General features: G+C 42.1%; 1 pseudogene; it reads left to right on the top strand.

Annotated features, from left to right (window-relative positions):
- Window positions 1-3,953: 3,953 nt before the first annotated feature.
- On the top strand, window positions 3,954-4,461 carry LOC132514047 (tigger transposable element-derived protein 1-like; annotated as a pseudogene).
- Window positions 4,462-5,568: the final 1,107 nt, after the last annotated feature.

Below are 5,568 nucleotides of genomic sequence, written 5' to 3'. Positions count from 1 at the left end.
AAACATTTTTTAAGTAATAAAAGAAAAAAAGGACAGATAGAATCCTAGGACAAATAGTAAAAGAAAAGCTATACAGACAAAATCACACACAGAAACATACACACTCAGAAAAAGAGAAAAAGGGAGAAAAATATATACATCATTTCTCCCAAAGTCTACCTCCTCATTTTGAGATGATTCGTTGTTGTCTATTCAGGTATTTCACTGATGCAGGGTCCATCAAGTCGACTGTGGAGATTTTATCTGCTGCTCCTGAGGCTGCTGGGAGAAATTTCTCTTTCGCTTCTTAGTTCACACAGCTGCTGGGGTTCAGCTTTGGATTTGGACTCGCCTTTGCGTGTCAGTTGCCTGAGGGCATCTGTTTTTCACTCAGGCGGGACGGGGTTAAACGAGCAGCTGATTCAGGGGCTCTGGCTGACTCAGGCCGGGGGGGAGGGAGGGGCACGGAGTGCGGGGCGAGTCTGCTGCGGCAGAGGCCGGCGTGACGTTGCACCAGCCTGAGGCTCGCCGTGCGTTCTCCCGGAGAAGTTGTCCCTGGATCACGGGACCCTGGCAGTGGTGGGCTGCACAGACTCCCCGGAAGGGGCGTGTGTATGGTGACCTGTGCTCGCACACAGGCTTCTTGGTGGTGGCAGCAGCAGCCTTAGCATCTCATGCCCGTCTTTGGGGTCCGCGCTTTTAGCCGTGGCTCGCGCTCGTCTCTGGAGCTCCTTTAAGCAGAGCTCTTAATCCCCTCTCCTCGCGCACCAGGAAACAAAGAGGTAAGAAAAAGTCTCTTGCCTCTTCGGCAGCTCCAGACTTTTTCCCGGACTCCCTCCTGGCTAGCTGTGGTGCACTAGCCCCTGCAGGCTGTGTTCACACCACCACCCCCAGTCCTCTCCCGGCTCTCCGACCGAAGCCCGAGCCTCAGCTCCCAGCCCCGCCCGCCCCGGCGGGTGAGCAGACAAGCCTCTCGGGCTGGTGAGTGCCGGTTGGCACTGATCCTCTGTGCGGGAATCTCTCCGCTTTGCCCCCCGCACCCCTGTTGCTGTGCTCTTCTCCGCGGCTCCGAAGCTTCCCCTCCGCCACCCCCAGTCTCTGCCCGTGAAGGGGCTTCCTAGTGTGTGGAAACCTTTCCTCCTTCACAGCTCCCTCCCACTGATGCAGGTCCTGTCCCTATTCTTTTGTCTCTGTTTATTCTTTTTTCTGTTTCCCTACCCAGGTATGTGGGGAGTTTCTTGCCTTTTGGGATGTCTGAGGTCTTCTGCCAGCGTTCAGTAGGTGTTCTGTAGGAGTTGTTCCACGTGTAGATGCATTTCTGATGTATTTGTGGGGAGGAAAGTGATCTCCGCGTCTTACTCTTCCACCATCTTGAAGCTCCTCCGAGAAATCTTAAAGGGGCTTTTCCGGCCCGTGGTCCCCAGGAGTGTCGCGGCTTTGGCTGGTGGGGCCCCTCCAGAGCCGGCAGCCTCAGTGAGGCTGCCCTCCCCTCGGGCTCCTGGGCAGTTCAGTGACGGCGGAAGTAAGAGACCCCGAGCCACGAGTTCCAGCTCTGCAGAGAGAAAATTAAACCTTCTGCAACTAATTTTAAAACAGTAAACCGAAAAGGTACAGACTATAAACTAAAAAAAAAAAAAATCTGCAAAGTTAATGATAACAATTATACATAGTGAAAAAGTAGGAAGATATTTGGGCAAAATGTGATAGAGACCATGATATCAACAGCACACAAAGTGGAAGAGTAAATACCTATCAGACATGAAAAAATTTTTCTTTAAAATTTGCTTTACTGATATGTGAAGTATGAATCAGCTTCCTGCATATGTGACATACATACACCTGGAAGAAATGCTAGGTCACATTTTTGTTCTGTTTATCACTGAAAACCCAAACTGCAGGAGAAGAAAATTTTAAAGTCTCATTTAGTCAATGATTATTTTGTAACCTGTGATTAAGACTAGAAAAGCTGCACTGAGAGTATCTCTGAAGGGGTACAAGCTCTTTCTAGCAAGTCACAGTTGTTATGAAAATAAAGTAGCACCTGAATGTTATTCTACAAATTACTTTAATCTCAGAAAACAGTTAATGATATACCTCATTGTATTGCACTTCGCTTTACTATGCTTCACAGATATTGCGTTTTTTACAAATTGAAGGTTTGTAGCAATCCTGTGGTCAAGCAAGTCTATCAGTATCATTTTTCCAATAGCCTTAGCTCACTTCTGTCTCCATGTCACATTTAGGTAATTCTCACAATATTTCAAACTTTTTCATTATTATTATATTTGTTATGGCGATCTGTGATCAGTGATCTTTAATGTTACTATTGTCATTGCCTTGGGGGTGCCACAAACCATGCCTATACAAGACAGTGAACTTATTTGATAACTTCTGTGTGTATTCTGACTGCTCCACTGAACAGCTGTTCCCCCATCTCTCTCCCTCCCTTAAGGCCTCCCTATCCCCTGAGACACAACAGTATTGAAATTAGGCCAATGAATAATCCTACAATGACCTCTAAGTGTTCAAGTGAAAGGAGGAGTTGCACATCTCTCACTTTAAATCAAAACCTAGAAATAATTAAGCTTAGTGAGGAAGGCATGTTGAAAGCTGAGACAGGCCAAAAGCTAGGCATCTTGCAGCAAATAGTTAGCCAAGTTGTGAATGCAAAGGAAAAGTTGGTGAAGGAAGTTAAAAATGCTACTCCAGTGAATACATGAATGATAAGAAAGTGAAACAGCCTTATTGCTAATATGGAGAAAGTTTGGTCTGAATAGAAGATCAAACCAGCCACAACATTCCCTTAAGCCAAAGCCTAATCCAGAGCAAGGTCCTAAATCTTTTCAGTTCTGTGAAGGCTGAGAGAGGTGAGGAAGCTGCAGAAGAAAAGTCTGAAGCCAGCAGAGGTTGGTTCATGAGATTTAAGGAAAGAAGCCATCTCTTTAACATTAAAGTGCAAGGTGAAGCAGCAAGTACTGATGTAGAAGCTGCAGCAAATTTATCCAAGAGATCTAGGTAAGATAATTGATGAAGGTGGCTACACTAAGCAACAGATTTTCAAGGGAGATGAAACAACCTTCCATTGGAATAAGATGCCATCTAGGACTTTTCATAGCTACAGAAGAGAAATCAATGCCTGGCTTCAAGGCTTCAAAAGATAGGCTGACTCTCTCATTAAGGACTAATGCAGCTGGTGCCTTTAAGTTGAAGCCAATGCTCCTTTACCATTCTAAAAATCCTAGGGCCCTTATGCTTAATCTACTCTTCCTGTGCTCTATAAATGGGACAACAAAGCCTAGATAACAGCATCACCTGTTTACAACATGATTTACTGAATATTTAAGCCCACCATTGGGACATACTACTCAGAAAAAAAATATTCCTTTCAAAATATTACTGCTCATTGACAATGCACCTGGTCACCCAAGAGCTCTGATGGAGATGTACAATGAGATTCATGTTGTTTTTGTGTCTGTGAACACAACATCTATTCTGCAGCCCATGGATCAAAAGCACTCATTTTAAACAGATAGCTAGTGGGAAGCCACCGTATAGCACAGGGAGATCAGCTTGGTGCTTTGTGACCACCTAGAGGGGTGGGATAAGGAGGGTGGGAGGGAGGGAGACACAAGAGGGAGGAGATATGGGGATATATATGTATGTGTATAGCTGATTCACTTTGTTATAAAGCAGAAACTAACACACCGCTGTAAAGCAATTATACTCCAATAAAGGTGTTTTAAAAAAAGCAGTCATTTTGACTTTCAGGTCTTATGATTTAAGAAATACATTTTGTAAGGCTATAGCTACCATACATAGTGATTCCTTTGATAGATTTGGACAAAGTAAATTGAAAACTTTCTGGAAAGGATTCACCATTCTAGATGCCATGAAGAACATTTGTGATTCATAGGAAGAGGTCAAAATATCAGTATCCATAGGAGTTTGGAAGAACTTGATTCGAACCCTTCTTGATGACTGAGGGGTTCAAGACTTCAGTGGAGGAAACAACTGCAGATGTGATGGAAATAGCAAGAGAACTAGAATTAGATGTGACTGGATTGCTGCAGTCTCATGATAAAACTTTAACAGATGGTGAGTTGTTTCTTATGGATGAGGAAAGAAAGTGGTTTCTTGAGATGGAGTCTACTCCTGGTGAAGATGCTGTGAAGATTGTGGAAGTGACAACAGAGGATTTAGATTATGACATCAACTTAGTTGATAAAGCAGCAGCAGGGTTTGCGAGGATTGACTCCAATTTTGAAAGAAGTTCTACTGTGGGTAAAATGCTATCAGACAGCATTGCATGCTACAGAGAAGCTGTTCATGAGAGGAAGAGTCAACCTATGTGGCAAACTTCGTTGTTGTCTTCTTTTACGAAAGTGCCACGGCCACCCCAGCCTTCGGCAACCATCACCCTGATCAGTCAGCAGCCATCAATAGGCAAAACCCTCCACCGGCAAAACCATTACAACTTTCTGAAGACTCAGATGATGGTTAGTATTTTTTAGTAATAAAGTATTTTTTTAATTAAGATATGTACATTGTTCTTTTTAGACATAATGTTATTGCACACCTAATAGACTATAGTACTGTGTGAACATAAATTTTACATTCACTGGGAAATTTTAAAATTTGTGTGATTCACTTTATTGTAATATTTGCTTTATTGCAATGGTCTGGAACTGAACCTGCGGTATCTCTACAGTACGCCTTTATACCTCCTGACGTTGAGTCGGTGAAAATTGTGAAAGTCATCAAATGGTGGACATTGAATGCATTTTTTCTGGCATGCTATGTACAGAAATGGTCCAAAAATAACACTTTACTTTTTATAGCAAAGTATGATTGCTCTTGAGAACACATATGTATATATGAGTTTTTAAGGGAAAGGTAAAGTAAAAACTTGTCTTCATAACAGAAGGGTGATATATGCAAGTACCTTGAACAGCCTAAACCTATGATTTCATGGATAAAATATCATTATTTATAATACTGTGGATAACCTGCCAAAATGCGTTAAGTGCAAATGGCTTGCAAAAGGATTGCCAAGAATTTGGTTGTTTCCCCAAATCTAAAGATCTTCCTCAATTCATTGGAGAAAGAAACCGATGACATATCATTAGGCATAGTCAAAATCCACACTTAAATGCTTTAATAGAACATGCATAATATTTTTTTAGAGCCAAACGAAACCAGAGACTAGAATTGGAATCTATTCTCTGACAAGTTGAAGTATCCAGTGTTCCAGCTGTTGAGTGCAATGTGTTTGTCAACTTTGTATCTGATGGTTCACTGATAATAGTTTTTATTGAAACATGTCTCCATAATTTTTCGGTTCTCATTTCATCTTTCCTTTTTCTCATTTCATCTTAATATCCCTATCAGTCTGAAAGAGCTATGAAATCTTGCTGCCATTACCAACAACCTATAATTGTGAGCTAGAATTTTCTAATTTTAAATCAATAAAGGGTAAGAAAAGAAACTGACCAGTGTACTATCCACAGGTCAGATATAGATTTCTGGTGAAAGAGTCACATTTGTAGACTAGAGACTAATTAATGTTATCTATTTTATAAAATGGGTATA

The sequence above is a fragment of the Lagenorhynchus albirostris genome, chromosome X, assembly GCF_949774975.1.
Source record: "Lagenorhynchus albirostris chromosome X, mLagAlb1.1, whole genome shotgun sequence".
Lineage (NCBI taxonomy): Eukaryota > Metazoa > Chordata > Mammalia > Artiodactyla > Delphinidae > Lagenorhynchus > Lagenorhynchus albirostris.
Note: the sequence above shows the minus strand (reverse complement) of the source record. Positions and strands in the feature narration are given on the sequence as shown.